At 36.1% G+C, this 18371-nt stretch overlaps 1 pseudogene; it reads right to left on the bottom strand.

The window, feature by feature from the left end:
• Positions 1-4382: 4382 nt before the first annotated feature.
• LOC126725141 (vacuolar sorting protein 3-like) lies at positions 4383-16781 on the bottom strand (annotated as a pseudogene).
• Positions 16782-18371: the final 1590 nt, after the last annotated feature.

Consider the following 18371-nt stretch of genomic DNA (forward strand, 5'->3'; position numbering starts at 1 on the left):
ATTTTCCAATCTCTATTGTAGTTTTGTTTTGAAACAATTAGAAGGAAGTTTTTAATAGCCATATGTATTGCTCATCTGCTTATAAAAAAACATGTAAGTCATTTTGTGGCATATGATATCTTTAAATGGGAAACTAGTTTCAATTGTACAACATATCATTAAGAAAAAAGGAAAATTAAATAACATGATTTATTAAGAATAACATAGATAATGTGAGTGAATTGTGAAAATTTTGTTTTGACCCCTAACTGTTCTAATTAACATACTTGAATTTCACTTAGACGCAACATCAATTCAAATAGTTGTAAAAAATTGACATTGGTAAATTAAATACTCATGCATCACCACAATCAAGAAAGAAGTAAAAATAAATCATAAAGAACACAAGGATTTGGTGACGTTGTGGAAAGCTTCTGAAGGAGTTCTTCAAAAAAAAAAAAAAAAAAAAAAAAAAAACAACTCCGAGGGTAGACCTATCCCATAAGGAATCCTCTATAAAAGAAATTGTTATGAGACCGACTTACAAACCTTTTCGCTAGACTTTGTTAACCAAGCAAATGACCCTCTGGCTACAAAATCTGTAGACCAATGTTATTAATTTTGTTTCGGACTCCATTTCGGTTTGTCCAATAGAGTAAAATATTTTGATATCAGCTTATTTCGGCGTATAATTTTAGGGTGTTTTGGAGTTCCTAAATATATATATATATATATATATATTCTAATACGACATAAAATTATTAATTCAAAGAAGTAAATATCAAATAATAGAAATCATCTGGTCTTAAGTCTTAAACATCAATATAATAACGTCACACAATAAGAAAATTTATATAACAAGTCACTACTCATTACATAAGCCCATAATAAGCCAACAAAGTTTATAACATGATATTACTCCTCATCATCATGTGTAAAAAAATGATCAAATTCATCATCAAAGAACTCCCACAAGTACTACAAGGACCCATTAGAAAATTTTTCAAAATAGTACAAATACCTGTATTTGGACTCTTAAAAAAAATTGAGAGCATATAAAAATAATAAAAAAAATTAAAAAAAAAAAAAGAAAAAGAAAAAGAAAAAGAAAGAGACTATAACACATCTTTGAGTTGGACCGACTGTGCTGTAGCCCAAACGTTTTATTTTTTGTTCAGCCCAACTGTGGTAAAATGAGCAACCCAGATAATAACTCCAAAATAAAAAACTAATAACCAGCTGGGTTCACGTTCCACACAAAGACATTCAAGACCCTTCCTTAAAAGATTTCATAGAATATGCCCTCCACCATTTAAAATCATAACCGTCCATTATCCACATTCTCAGTCTTTCTCTTCACTCGGTTAATTCAGCTGCACGCCCTTCCATCAACACCTCAGTTTTCTTTTGATGTGGATTTTGTGCCGGCAAAAAGTTGTGAAAGTTGGTCAAGAAGAAACGGAGAATTATGGTCCAAATGGAGATTAAGAAGGAATGGTAGATGGTAGTGAAGGGCAGCAACTCAGATTGTCAGAATGTCAGATATGAAGTTGAAGGTAAAGAAAAAAAAAAAAATTCCCAAAATCCATACCGGCCGAATTTTGAGTTTCGGCTGAAATTTACCGAAATGCCTCGGAATGCCCGAAACACACCGGAATGGCATGGAATTTTGTCCGAGGTGGAACAAGGGCCGGAACGGTACGGAATTCATAACATTGCTTTATGCTTCTTCTATATGATTTCCACCACGAATGTTGTCTGCATGAAATCAAAACTCCGGGAAGTTGTGGTTTCAACTAAGCTTACGCTCTTGAAGGTTCTTGCACAATGGTTCATCAATATAGGATCAAGAATAAAAGGAAACTCATCTCCTTGATATTGCACCGAAAGGAAGGCTTTTCTAGATTTTCTATGGTATGGCCTTCATAGGTTAAAAGTTATGCTACATGGTGTATGCAAATTAAAAACCAGCAAAAGTCATTTATCAAGTAGGAGTCACATTACGTATCTTAAGATCTCGCTCAAGCAAACATCTAATGAGAGTCAGGAGAACTCTCTACTTGGCTTAATTCCTTACTCAGGTGTATCCAATTTCTGATTAAGCAAAACTTGCAGCTGTGCAATTCTTCAAGCAACTCTTCACAGTGAATATCATTTAACTTAAACATGCTTGTTACAAACCTTTTTAATACAGAATTTGTCACAAGGAATTCACCAAAACTAAACCCTAACGAATTGTTTGATTGAATGCATAATTATTTTAATTATTCCCTCTAATTTAAGTGTATAATTATCCTTTTATTATTAATATGCTTGTGCGATGCATGGCTTAATCAGAAGATATATGTAAACTAAATAAAATGTAATTAATTTTATCAAGAATGTTCTTGATAAAATTAATTACATTTGTCTAATGTTATTATAGTTTTATTTTATCTTTTTCTAATATAAGTAATAAATTAACTTATATTTGCTTCCTCTTTAGGCCATTCAAAACGTATAGATGATGAATCATTTGTAAAGAGTACTAAAACAAATTTCAACCATACATTACATTATTTACAAATTATCTAGTCTTATATAATAATTGAATATAAAATGCATTATGTTAATTTTGAAAAAAAAAAAAAAAACTTTCAAATATCAAATATTGGTATATAGTTTATTTATAAAATCTAATATATTGTATCAACTATATATTGTTAGAAAATAATCATATCATTTTAAAAATTGTTTGAGACTAACACTTATAAGTCTTATCTACTATTTTCATTTTTCACTTAACAAAAAAATAAATTGTCAATTTTTCCCATGTATCGCACAATTCTGCGACTAGTATGTAATAAATTATGAATTCCCATGATCCCTTGAGGTATGTTCACTGCATTGGCCGAATAGGAAGGGTTGTGGTGTTTTCATGCATGCAATGTGTGTACTTGATTACTGAAATTGACTGTTTCAATGAATATTAATCAATCAGGTCATGGTGGTTTTCGAGATCGTGGGAGGGGTGGTCGCTTATGGAACTAATTAATGAAGGTAAAATAAGCTCACACGTTGTATTTTGGTGGTCAAAATTAAGGTTAACATGTATGATTAGAGCATAGGAGATTAGGAGTTTAGATGTCTTTTGTCCATTGAACTTTAATTTATGTTGATTTTTTGTTTATTTACGTAGAGGACTAACTGTAGCTAATTAGTGTACTGTGTAAGAGAAAACATCTGTTTATATTATTAAAGGTTTTGTGGAAGAACATAAACAATTGTATTGTCAATTTGCTTTGCCCTTATGTAGTTAAAGTATGCATACAATGTTCTTTTCTTATTTAACTTGTCCAAAAAAGAAATTGTTGCTGCTTTTGGTGATGGGTAGAGGGATGTTCTTCGTTTGAGGATGGTGGACATTCTAGTGAGTAGGCAAGGCATGCTTATTTAAGATCCTTGCTCAATGTTAATATGGAGCTCTTATCATTCAAGTTTCAGCAGGATGCTAGGGCTCTTGCATGGAAATTTTTACCTATTGGATTGTTTAGGCCTTTTGAATTCTATCTTACATCTTATTGATATAATATTTATATTATGAATAAAAACTGCTACACATTTTTTTTGAACTGAAATCATTAAATGAAAGCAAGATTTCAGTTATTTTTTATTTTTATTTTTTTTTGAGAATACAATTTCAGTTTTGAAATCGTGTTTTCAACTTCAATTAAAAAAAAAAGGGTGTGTAACAATACATGTGTAACAAACACTACCATAATATTATATTTCTTTTATTTTGGTGGAAAATGTTTCCTGCATTTTTCGATGTTTGGTACAATGGAAAACGCTAGGCTCTTACATGGGCCACCGGCCACCTATTAGAACGTTTAGACTATTTCAATTTTATCTTGCAGCTCATTGACATAATTTTATTACTTATTTTTTTGGTGGAAAATGCTAGGCTCTTACATGGGCCCTTTTACCTATGGGATCTTTTAAGTTGTTTGAATTTTATCTTACAACTCATTGACACAATGTCATTACTTTTAAATTTTGGTGGAAAATGGGTCCTTTTTACCTATTGGATCCCATCTGTTTATACAAGAGGCACAGAGTATGTGTTTGTGAATTTCAGACTAGATTTGTTGAAACTTGAAAGGACTCCTTCAAACTAAGATTGAAGGAATTTTCTTTCGTCTTCAATGCGACGGTTTATAAGACTTATGCTTGTATAATTTGAATAAGTCACATGACTTATTCATAATGCCTTTTTTTTTTTTTTTTTTTTTTTGAATTAATGCCATTTAACTAAAAGTACACATGGATAGATCTTTCAACTGTCATGTAGTGGGTTGGAGGAAAATTCCACCAAATCAGTTAAGGCTCCCTCTTTTTTCTTTTTCTTTTTTCTTTTTTTCTTTTTAAAATGAAATTTTATTAAAAAAAGAAAAAGGGAAGGTCAAGTACGAAGATGTTAATCAATCCCTTTCCAAATACAATCACAAAGACAAAGAATTGAGGCTACCTCATCAAAGTAACCTGCTACATGCTCATGATAGATGAGAAGGGCAATTTGAAGCAGTACTATTTTCTGACTTTCCCTTCATATATCATTTAAGAAGGCATACAACAAATTCTGGACCAGCATATTGGTGCTCTGACACCAGTCCCAGAGTCTATGCATCTTCACAATTCATATAATTTAGCTGCTCTCTTAAGTAGGCTGGATATCATAGCCCCATATCCAACCTACAAGTTTCTTAATGAAAAACACACAGCCACAAAAAAAAAAAGGCCTTTTATATTGAAAAATTGAACAACAGTTTTGACAGCAAGGTTTCCTCCCTCCCCTTTTTTTGAATAACGAGTGTAGAAATCCAGACTTGGCCAAAGGCTACCCAACAAGCTTCATTTTTATTTTCTTTACAGTTTTTTTTTTTTTCTTTCATCAGTCTTTACAGTTATCGTTTCTTTACCAAAAATCAAAATCAAAATAACAAAATAGAAATTTTAAACAATATTAACAAGCATCATTGCATGTTTACAGCAATGGCTAAAGCTTATGGATCTGTAATCGGGCAAATAATAACACACAAAAAAAAGGAACAGAAGTAATTAAATTTTTACGAACATAATTCTTATTTTACAAGTATAAATATGATCTATTAGCTTTAGTTCCAAGTGGGAGCTTTGTGGTCTATCTATCATCGTTTTACAAAGCTAAAAAAGTGAACGAATCAAAATGAGAGAGATCCCAAGCAGGTGGAAGATGAGAGGTTGAGCACCCTTTGATATAAATAACTTCATACAATTATACTGCAGCAAAGCTGGGGTGCAGTGTATGTGATGAACATACCTTTGAAAAATTTCTACCTTTCTTGGATCAATTGCTGGAATAACTTCATCTGTGATAAGTAATGAAATAATATATTAGACCGGTTACAACAAAAACAAAAAGGAAAGGAAAAAATTTACATAGGCCTGCAGCTAGCAAAATTTAATGAACTCTTTTTCCTTTTTTTTTTTTTTTCTTTTTAACATGATGATATCTGTATTAATAATTGAAGTGTAAAACAATCTAGGATGACTATTTAAGCATACAGGCTATATACTCAACTGCTGCTAAAAAATTTAAAAATAAAATTAATCCAAGAAGTGACACAAATCAGAGGGTCGACACTCATCTTGCTACAGCCAAGAAAATAAAGAGATGAAAATGCAACCTTTATCTTATTGAGTTTTCATAAGATATTGAACTATCTTATCAAGTTCCCTATATTTAGTTTGGTGAGTTGCTTGTATAAAAATATTAGCAAAAGTATTGGCCAACAGACTTTAGATGGTGTTAGGGAAGTTAGTATCTAAATATCAGGATACTTTTGTCCGAGGATGACAGATCTTAGATAGCTAATGAGTGCCTAGACAATAAATTAAGGGACAGGATACCTAGAGTGGTACTCAAATTGGATACAGAGATGGCTTATGATCATGTGAAATGGAGTTGCTTATTGTGGCTATTAGAACGAAATGTTTGAGCAGCTGTTGCTGCATTGCACCATTGCTAGGGAGCTGTGGTCTTTTGCATTTATGGCTTTTGGGGTACTTTCGGTGATGCCAGGCCAGGTCATTGATTTGTTAACCATCTAGAGAGGGTCATTTAGAAGTCATCGTAATATGGTTGTGAGGTAAGTTACACCACATTGCATTATGTGGACCCTATGGAGAAAGAGGAAACATCAGATCTTTTGAGAACAAAGAGAAATCCATGCAAGATATTAAAAATATCTTTTTGAGATCTTTGTTCGAATATTGTACTTCGATTGGGGGGGTGTCTTGTAGTTCTATTGTTGATTGTTTGGACTTCATGAGTGTCTGTTTATAATTCTTTAAGGGCGCTCACATTTGAGATTTCTTCTTCCTAATAAATTATTCTCCTATACACCACCCCCCACCCCCCAAAAAAAAAAAAAAAAAAAAAAAACAGTTCCCTACATTTAAAAAATAATTATATATTGGTACAAAGTGATGCTTACAAAAATTTTCACTAAAGGATTTATAAAAAGAAACAAAGAGGAAAACCAGTGTGATGTGAAATAAATTTCCAAACATTGCAAAACACAAAATAGGATGGCATGAACCACCTGTGATATCCACATGAGAAAACAAAAAATTATTGGCTAAAAACCCATGGCAGGAGAAAGAAAGATTGGCGCCCATTTGAATCAATATACACAAGCATACATTCATATGTGTGTGCGTGTATAATAAATATATAACATCAGAACCAAAGTTCATCATGACATGACCATTCTTATAGGCATAGGGCCCACCTGGGGAAAGTTGATTGGCTCTTTTTTCCGATGTTAAAACTTGAACAGCAAGCACCTGGTTGATATTAGCAACCTAAAAAGAGACATCAGGAAGATCCTGATTAACCATTGAGTACATCAAGCACATTCATTATTAGGCTTTCTTCAAAGATCGCCAAACTTGTATAAGAAATGTGCATACCCATCCAAGATGTTGTAGAACCAAATCTTGATCAGAAGATTCCTCAAGAATCTTTGATGCCTCAATTGCAACAATCTCCTTACTGGAGATACCATTATTACTGGTATCCTGTATGTCATTCTCCAGAGTGGGGTCTTTCCAGAGACCAGTTGAATAATTCCTTGCCAAAACGCGCTAAATAGCAAGAGCTTTTGAGCTAATCCCTTTACTTGCATAGAGGAAGGCAAGCATCCGTAGATGGCCAGAGTCATCTAATAAAGTTTCCAACTCCTCCTGCACCGTCCATGCAAGTTGACCGGTCATCCTTCAAGCAAGCTCCAGACAACGGACTCTGTTTTTCAATGCATTGGAATACTAAGATTCCAGTGTACCACCAACCTCACATATTGCATTGTCTTGAGGTCTATAAAATAACTTGATCCAGACCCAACAACTAAACAAAAATGCAATGTTTCCAAATCCATAACAATTTTAGATGGATCTGATGGTCAACCCTTCCAATTCAAAACCCTATACTGTTTTTGAAGAAAGCGCCCCCCCCCCCCCCCCCCCTTGGCCCCCCACAAATTCTCTCTCTCTATCTCTCATAATTGTTTGTTTTTAGAACATTAGCATGAACACAGGTTTGAATTCAGGCCACAGGAACCAAACTGATGAGGCCACAGTATAGTTGTCTGATAAAAGAATGTCAGTTGACTTAATCTCCCTTCTTTTTTCCCAGTACACTACTGCTTAATTGTTTTGTGTTCTCATTCTTAATCAAATCTTATTAAAAACTTCATTTCGTTTGTTTGATTTACAATATACATCTTAATGGAAAAGCCAGGCATAGCTTGATTAGTGGTTGAAATCTAAAACGGTGTAAGAAAAGCATGGATCTAGAGTGACAAAATTAGTTTTTGCTTGTGATCTTACTGTTCATTCAGCCACTTCTTCCTAGGATTCTCCTAGAAAAGGTAACCAGAATAACAGAGAACCATTTTTCTTGACAAGTAATTTCAGAGAACTTTTCTCATCCATTTTCCTCAAAATTCTATTTTATTAGAAACCATAATTCAATGTTTCCAACTTCTTAATGCTCAGGTTTTCTAGTTCTTCTTTGGCTCCCCTCCACAATTTACACATGAAGAAATCAGGTTTTTTTTTTTTTTTTTGAAGGGGGGGGGGGGGGAGGGATGCAGTTCTGTAAGTAACACAAACCGAGTCCATATCATAAGTCCCCTATTAGTCTGGACAAATAATGAATATATTAACTTAAGAAAGCAAAGGATATACAAAATGTATGTATGTGTGTGTGCTCAGACAGGTCTGTGTGTGTCATATGTATATATTGGTACATACCACGATACAACTGTTTTCTGAAGATGCCAGCTTTTCCATGTCATTAATACGATTTAAAGCTCTATAAAGGTACATTAATAGTGTGTCAACTCCCTCTCTCACTGGCAATGTTAACTCTTTCTCCCGACAAACTTCCAAGTACCTATAGTAAGAGCAATAGAGTTAAACAATGACACCACTGCTCAGATCACATGCCACAAAAAAAAATAAAAAATTAAAAATTAAAAAATTAAAAATTAAAAAAAGTATTAAAACAGTCTGATGAGGGAAAAAATGTGGATCATTCTTCTCTAGAATGCTAGCACAATTTAAATTGAAAACTAGATAATCCAATACCTGATCCTGCACCACCCTCCCCCGTTTACTTTACCCCATGGCACTGCAGTGGTTAGGGAGAGAGGTATGCTGCAGCAATTACACAAGGAAAAAAAAAAAAAAAAAGAAGAAGACACACCAACTCAAGAAATGTAAGCACCTGATAATGTTCTTGATTGCTGACTCCAATAAATCAGCTCTACTTGGTGGATTCAAAAGAAAATCATCATCTATTAAAGTTTCTACACCTGCTTTTCTCAGGAAGGTAGCTCTTTGGATAGCCAACAACCCATCATCTACAACATCTTCAACAGGTTTAGGGGGTGGATGCAAACCCCAATATCGGTTTCTAGGAACCTAAAAGTATGGTATCATAAATTTTTAGGCAGATATTGTAGTTTTTATTTTACATTTTTGGTTTTTTTGAGTGAGTTTATAGTTAGAATAATCAATGGTATGAGGTAGAAGCAATCTTTGACAACAGAGTACGTACGAGTAGACCAAACATAGACATTAGAAAAGATGTATACCAGCAATGACCAGCGATTTGGATCTCGCATTATAAATGGAAATATTTCAGAAGGTTGCATTGTCTCTGACAGCAAAAAGTGATTTACTGCTTCCTCAAAATGCAGGTCAAACAGCAATAGAAACCCCACTTGAGCATGAACAAAGGAGAGCATATCCTTTGACAATTCACCATCACACTCAAGTTCCTCCACCAAGGCAATGGCTTCTTTAAAGTTCTTCTTTCTCAAAACGTCTTTGATTTGTTCTTCAGAAGGTAATTTACGATAGCAAATAACCTAGCAACCATTTAACATGAAACAGGAGAATTTATCAAGACCCCTCGAGAACAGAACTAAAAAAAGCTATTGGTTAAGGCATAATGTGAACATCTAAATACAATACAACATGTACCCTTTACATAACAAAATAGACCATCAATTGTAAAAATGGGTGAAGCCCCATCAAGCTCGTTTTACATACCTTGTTGGATGTTGCAACAGCAACAAGTTTCCCACTCCCAACTTCCTCATCAACAACAATGCTAGCTCCAACTCCTTCCCCACCAAAACTTATCGATTGAATACACCTACCCGACTTCTTATGATACACCTCCATTTTCGTGGACCTTAGAAGTAGGGTCCAAGGAAACTGATGAATAGGCTGATGAGGTTCTAAAGTAAGATATTTTGGATTGTTGGATTTCAGAAAATCACTATAGATGGTCTAAATCTAGAAATGTTTAACACTTAGATTCAGTCCATCGATAGTGATTTTCTGGCGTCCAACAATCCAAAATATCCTACTTTAGAACCTTATTAGCCTTTTCATCAGTTTCCTTGGACCCTACGTACAGAGCAAAGTTCAAAAATAGATATGGTCCTAATAAACAACATAATCATATAGCACATTTTCAAACTCCCCAACTTCATGAGGCTTAGCCCCTCTAATTGGCCGCAGTTAAATACATCACAAATTAATAAGTTAGAATCATTACCAGCCACTTCAAAATCGACCTAAAATCCGCCTTCTCCAACCTTATTGGCATTAGAAAAGTTATTTGTTGCTACTTTTATTGTGCTGAACTTGAATTTCAGTGCTTCCAGCCTTTTCATAGCATCATCATCTTCATGAAAGTAACAAGTGAACAAACCATAATGATTAAGTAATTTCCATCGAAACAAAGAATGCTTTTTAGCTGCTCATATATTGTAAAATAAACTTTGAAAATGTATCATTTCAATTACCTTTTTTGGACCTTATGTCGTCTCGTATAATGAGGAGGAGGTCTTGCATGTCCTTCGTCAGATGCCTCGGGCCCAGCGTTGTATCCATGTTTGTGCCCTCCTGTCCCACAAGGTGGTGCCTTTGATATGCGTTTCGGCCGACCTTCTGGTTGAGCAGATAACCCACCAGTCTGCTCAACCTGAACATAGGGTGGGTCGATGGCTGATGAAGGGCCAATAGACGTACTGTCAGAGGGTGGCTCCTGCTGCATGTCAGGTGGGGTTAGATGAATACCCAAGTCAAAGGATGGAATGGGTGACACCTCGAGAAATGACCGTGGGGTGGGTGGACGAATGTTAGTCCCAGGACAAGGATGTGGAGTCGGTGGAGGGATGGTGGGACTACAGGATGGATGTAGGGTGGGTGAAGGGATGGTTGGGCTAAGGGATGGATGTGGGGTGGGTGGAGGGGGATCAGGGGTAGGGACAACTCGAGGGGTACGAACAGTCAGACGTCTGGTAGGAGCTGTGCTCGTGCTTGGGCTCTCAGTAGTGCTTGGCCTCTGAGTACCTGTTGCCGCAGGAGTAGCTGCCTCCTCATTCTGGACCTCAGGGTCCGGAGGTCGTACACGGCCAATCGCCTGCACTGCAGTCAGCACATCAGTAATGTCCTGGTGGTCCTCCGTGCCCACCGGGTGACGGCTCAACAAACGGAGGTATCCTTCAATTTGTACATGGAAAAACCAAGTATATTAGTAATGCAATACGAAATCAACAATGCGAATGAATAATAAAATAATAGTTTGAACAGTAACTGGTTCTGCTAGCAAGAATTGCCAATTATAGGGAGACCAAGTATTACCTTTAACTAAATTTAAATTATCTTTTCTATTAAAGATGTAGACAAAAATGCTAATTAAAAATTCAAATAAGTAGAAAATAAAAAATGATAAGAATGGGAAGAAGAATGTATACCATAACTCTAAAGGCTGAAATAAGAAATATGACCTTCGATTTTAAAATTAGATTTTGAAATCAACAAAGTTCTTTATAAGGTAAATGAACAAAGTTCTCTATAAGGAATCTTAAGTAGACAACAGCTTTATGCTGCTTCTTTGATGCTAAGCATACATGGGACCACATATATCATGTTTTATAAATAGTGGTTTCATGCTAAGAAGTACGGTAATATGTAGAAGACATGGAGAAGTTACCATTAAAATCAATGTAGCACCAGGAACATCGATGAACCTCCGAGTTACCCTTTTGAACCAGTCGAAGTACTGATGTTGTGGAGGCATATCACCAAGCACTGATTGACAACATCGTTGAAGGCGGTTACCCCAATGCATGATATGCAGAGCATGTTTCCGCATCCAATCAACGCCCACCTTCCCCCTCAAATCAATGGCATGAAGTACGGCGTCAGTGTCAACATCGCCGAGAATTTCTTGGATCATCCCAAATTGACGAACGACACAATCCAATGTATGTATCTCTACTAGGTGGAAACATACAAGTGGCATCGTTGTCGTCCACACAACCCTCCCTACAATGCACCATAGCGGAAGGTCCTCAAAATCGGCTTCATACAGCTGCCACACCACCTACAGTAGCCCAAAAACAAGTACGCAACACATTAGACAACTATATTTATATTTCAAAGTTCACCAAACATATATCTTGTTCCTAAACATGTTAACATGTTAAATAAGGCATTTTCATACCTGGCCTGGCAACATTGAAGCTATTTGCTGGCGATACATGTCCCTGAAGATGTGGGCAGACCTGTTTTTCTTGTTTGGGACCCACAACCACCTACAACAATCAAGAACAAGGGATCAATATCTAGAACTTTCCTACTAAGATAATGTCATGACTAAAACTATAATGTTATCACATATAATTACTAAGATAATGTTATAGATATTTACTCAATTAATAATATCACTAGAATAAGAAACAATCCTTATAAGGTAGAGACTTACTTCAGGTACAGAGGACCACGCGCTGGAGGACCATAAGCGCCCACTGGCGAGCCACGCTCAACTGCCGGGCACAAATAGGGGAACCTGGCCCATACCTAATACTGGACCAACAATAAGCAACCACTGATTTGACTAGTGTCCTTATGGCTTGCCCTGCATAACTCTCAATACAACCATGCAAGGCAAGCACTTCCCCAACTGTACCTTCGTGGGTTGCGAAAGTCTTCCAACTACTGCACCCACATTAGATGCACCCTATCGCCGGATTTGTCCATGAATATTGTGTCCCCCAGTAGTGCTAGGATATAGTATCGTGCGTATTTATGCAGCTCATCCTCTTCGACATTAGGCGGCAATGGATTAGCAACTTGCTCCAAAAGCCGTTTGATAAGAATCCTTTGGCCATTAAGTTCCTTATGCTGCTCTTGATTTATAGGTCGAAAGCCAAGGAAATCCTCACACACATTCACCCAATTTTTCTGTGTGCTCCCTGTTATAGCGTCACCATCAACAGAAAGCCCGAGAATCACCTCCACATCCTGCAATGTGATGATGATCTCACCGTGTGGCATGTGGAGGGTGTGAGTCTCGGGCCGCCATCGCTCCACTAAGGCTATTATTAGGCCATGGTCAAGCTCTCTACCCGGTTGCCTCAGGAGTCCCTCCAAACCCAATGCCTTAATGATGTCAACGACTCAGTTGTCCACCATTGGCTCTCGGTTGGAGAACTCTTCAATACAGCCACGGCAGGTAAGGGCCCCTGGATCCTGCACAAAACGGAACCCTGGACTAACATATGACAAACGTCTGCATGTACATTGTATGAATTAAATGCGTGTACATTTGACATAAATATTTACTGCTGTGTTGTACCTGCCCATTCCAAATAGCTTCTGACCGATGGGTGGGCTGCAACTTTAACACCGACGTGTCAATAGGGCCAGGCTGAGTATGGTCGATCCGTCCAGCATTTGCAGCAGCCATACTGCACAAGAATGATAAGCAATTAGCACGTAATAGACAGGATTCCAAAAAAAAAAAAAAAAAAAACCAAAAACAATCTAAGAAAAATACTCAAAAAACAACTTATATCTGGCCATTACGTTATTTTCAAAACTTACTATCCAAGTTTGTAACAAAACTCTAAGTTCACAATAAAACTTACTATCCAAATTCATATAACGTAAAGAAGTCAAACTTTATTAATATTTTCATACAATATGTCTATATCAAAACAAAACTCTAATGATCACTCATTTTACTATTTTGGAATACATGAATCCCTGTTTTCAGGCCAATTTTTTTCCATCTTAATGATCTACCTAGATTGATTCATGTCCAATTTTCTTGCTTAGATATTCACAAGGAAGCAATGAAGAAAAACTTTGAACCACAACTCAATGAAGAGAACAGGATGTCAACAAAATAAATTATTCTAGGGAAATGATAATGAAACATATAGGCAGTTCTTAGATTCTATGGCCACTAAAAAGTTTATATTTTGATTGAAGACTCAAAGAGAAGTGATGTTTCACAGCCAAATAGGCAGCCACATGCTTCTCAAACAGTAATCAGTATTCTCAAATACACTCATCTGTTTACCTCATTAAAACTAAATGCATAATTCCTGTACTTGTGCAACAGTTAGTGTTGTCAATATTTATTCATCATATATCTCACAATGACAAAAACTGTTCCAATCTGCCTTGTGGTATATTACTTATGCAAAAAAAAAGCTGTCAAAAATTCCATATTGAGTGTCCTACAATTCCCATTGGAAACACTATCAAAAATCATATGTTATCTTCCCCAATCCCACAGCTGTAATCAGTGTCTTTTTTCAGAATAGATCACATAGATTCTTCAAATTAGTGCACACCACATTTCTACTCTTGAAAAAGTAGTACTCTAGCACAGGTTCTCAAAAAGAACTATCAGCGTTTCAGCCAAAAAAAAAAAAAAAAAGAAGAAGAAGAAGTGACTGCCAACAGTCTCACACCTTAAACCAACCCACTTATTAGGTAAGTCTTTTTTTCTTTTCTTTTTTTATGTGGGGTGGGGGAAGGGGGCCGGGGAAGGTGGTCCAAAATGAGGTAAGTCTTTAGTTCTAGCATATTCTTAGCATATAACCCTAGGAATTGGCTTCAACATGATGTCTACATTATGCTCTTAACACAAGGAAAGCTATACATGCTCTATTTTATTTTAGTTTAAAAAAATAAGAATTTCTAATTTAAAAAATGAAAGCTCTAAAGGAGAAGCTTCCAAGATCTTACAATCAAAGGTGTAAGGTATCATAAAATCAACTATAGATTTACATACACAACTACCAATTACAACCCTATAATTTTGTTTCCATTTAATCTATCATAGAAGTCATTGCTATTATAAAGGAGAAGCTTCCAAGATCTTACAATCAAAGGTGTAAGGTATCACAAAATCAACTATAGATTTACATACACAACTACCAATTACAGCCTTATAATTTTGTTTCCATTTAATCTATCATAGAAGTCATTGCTATTATATCCCCATATTTTATATTAAAAGATATTCTAGAATTCTCATTCGCTTCAAAAGAAACTCAAAATCATAGAGTCGGTTTACAAAAAAAAATGACAACCCAGCAGCTGCAGATATGAGGTTCTAGGCATTGACTAGTTGTTGGGTAAATCTAATAAAACACATTGGTGACTGATATGCATTTCACCACCTCCAAACTGACAAAATGACCATTTATCTCTGCTTGAAATGCAAGATGCGGTGCTTTTGACAATGTGAACTCATCAAGGGACAAAACGTCAGCAGTAGCAATACCAAACAGTTCATGCTTGCATCAAACCATTGAAGAAAATGGTAAACTCCATCACAATTAATGATGTGGGAGTTGCTAAACACATATGGAATGACTTCATTTTAATTTGTAATGTAGAACATGATGATTCCCATGTAATATAATGACACTAAACTCTAAGTGGAAGACAATAGTATGTAGCAATTGAAATTTCATGGGATTTCAAGATAGCCTTAATGAATGAACAAAAAAAAAAAACTAAACAAACAAAGTGAGGGACTAAAACTTCAACACAATCACATGACAGAAAGTTTTATGAAGCAGAGATTTTTATTACCGCAATAGCAACCGGTAACAATAGCCAGATTAGTAGCATAAGTAGCACAAATAATTGCTTGACCATGAACGTTTCAATGCTTTGACACCAACCCAACTCCTCCACCAACAATCCCAGCCCAAATCCAAAAAAAAGAGGTCAATTTCTCAAATTGTCAACACCAAATAAATTCCTTTACTTTGAGCCTAAGTCCCTAAACCCAACTGAACCAAGTATAGCAAATTGGTTTAGAAATGTTTCGCTTGTTTTCAAGTAAACAGAAATATAAAACTTAAATTCAGTACCAAATAAACTCCCTTTAATCTCAACCTAATTCCCTAAACCCAATGAACCTAGTTTAGCAGTATGATACAAATAATTGGTTTCACTTGTTTTCAGATAAAAAGCACCAAAAATATTTCATTTACTCTGAGCCTAATACCCTAAACCCATCTGAACATCGCAAGTTGGTTTAAAAAAAAATGGGTTTCACTTATATTCAAGTAAACGGAAATATAAAATTTAAATTCAATACCAAATACAATCCCTTTACTATGAGCCTCACTCCCCAAACCCAACTGAACTATAGCAAATTGGTTTAGAAATAATGGGTTTCACTTATTTTCAAGTAAACAGAAACATAAAACTTTAAATTCAATACCTACACTCCCTTGACTTTGAACCTCACTCCCCAAACCCAACTGAACCCAGTATAGCAAATTAAATCCTCAGCAAATATAAGCAAACCAAGAAACATAGTCCGATTCCACAGCAAACATAAACAAACCCAGAGACATAATCCGATCTCAAAAAACAACAAAGCTTCGATCTTTTTTAACAGTTCTATTAGAAATTCAAAACAGAAACCAAAATAGAAAAAAACAAATTGAAACCAAAGTTTCTTTGATTTTTTCCACGGTTTCCCGGCAACCAAATGGTGAAAAAGAAACACACTTTGAAACAACTCACCTTCTATTTTAGTTTTGAGAAACCGCGTAGATTGAGGAACTCAAAGCTGTTTCAGTGAGAGTGGAGACTTTATCAAACCTCTGTACACCTCGATCAAATCTTTCGGGCTAGGTGATGAATGTCAAATGGACTGAGTGAGAGAAGAGGGTGATCGGCGAACTGATGACTGTTTGACGGAGTGGGAGAAAGAAGACGGTGATCGGCGAAGTGATGACTGTTTGACGGAGTGGGAGAAAGAAGACGATGATCGGTGATGTGATGACTGTTAGACGGAGTGGGAGAAGAGGGTGAGTGGAAGATGCGCTGAAGTGTGAGAGGGAGAGGGTGAGACTGGTCTGGTGTGTGTAAGAGAGACGGTGAGTGAGAGAGTACTATCAATGAGGCGTTAATTTTAAAAAAATACCCCTATTTGAAACCGAGTCTCTAAGACTCGGTTTCTAGGTCATCCACATGGTTCGCCACGTCACAGCTAGATCGCGACGTGGACGCCACGTGGGAAATCGAGTCTCTAAGACTCGCCAAACCCAACTGAACCCAGTATAGCAAATTAAATCCTTAGCAAATATAAGCAAACCAAGAAACATAATCCGATTCCACAGCAAACATAAACAAACCCAAAGACATAATCCGATCTCAAAAAACAACAAAGCTTCGATCTTTTTTAACAGTTTTATTAGAAATTCAAAACAAAAACCAAAATAGAAAAAAACGAATTGAAACCAAAGTTTCTTTGATTTTTTCCATGATTTCTCGGCAACCAAACAGTGAAAAAGAATCACACTTTGAAACAACTCACCTTTTATTTTAGTTTTAAGAAACCGCGTAGATTGAGGAACTCAAAGCCGTTTCAGTGAGAGTGGAGACTTTATCAAACCTCTGTACACCTCAATCAAATCTTTCGGGCTAGGTGATGAATGTCAAATGGATTGAGTGAGAGAAGAGGGTGATCGGCGAACTGATGACTGTTTGACGGAGTGGGAGAAAGAAGACGGTGATCGGCGAAGTGATGACTATTTGACGGAGTGGGAGAAACAAGACGATGATCGGCGAAGTGATGACTGTTAGACGGAGTGGGAGAAGAGGGTGAGTGGGAGATGCGCTGAAGTGTGAGAGGGAGAGGGTGAGACTGGTCTGGTGTGTGTGAGAGAGACAGTGAGTGAGAGAGTACTATCAGTGAGGCGTTAATTTTAAAAAAAAATATCCCTATTTGAAACCGAGTCTCTAAGACTCGGTTTCCAGGTCATCCACGTGGTTCGCCACGTCACAGCCAGATCGGGACGTGGACGCCACGTGGGAAATCGAGTCTCTAAGACTTGATTTTTACGTGGCATCCACGTAGACCTCCTGCCTGGTCAGGTTTTATCAAAACATGTAAACCGAGTCTTAAAGACTCGATTTATTGGTCCAAAATCGAGTCTTTAAGACTCGAGATGTTAGTTAGTAATATTCTTAGTGAACCAGACCTACTAACTAGATGGTTGGCCAAATATGGCTAATTACCCATTTCGTCCTGTTTATTTCATATGCAAAGTGATTAAATTTATAAAAAGGTGTAATGGGTTTTAAGATTTCAACTTCAAAGATTTGTTTTTTAAGCTTAGCGGGCGCTTTTCATGATGTTATTGTTGATGGGTACTCTGTTGTTAGGATAAGGGTTATGGTTTTAAATATCTCATTTTTGGAGGAATCCTTGATTAAATGGGATTTGGTGTTCCATGGTTGGGCTTGTATGGGATTTATGATTCTCCTTAGTTGAGGAATTGTGTGATAAGATGTTGATTCTAGCCTCTGTGGATTTAGATCTTAATTGGTTATGTCATATGTGACATCTAATTACTAATATGCACTAAGGAGTCTAGGAACGCAAATGTGTAAAGAGAGGTGATAAGTATGGGGTTAATATACTATCCCTATTAGAGGGGAAATAAACATTTTATGTCTTG

Source organism: Quercus robur, chromosome 5, assembly GCF_932294415.1.
Source record: "Quercus robur chromosome 5, dhQueRobu3.1, whole genome shotgun sequence".
NCBI lineage: Eukaryota > Viridiplantae > Streptophyta > Magnoliopsida > Fagales > Fagaceae > Quercus > Quercus robur.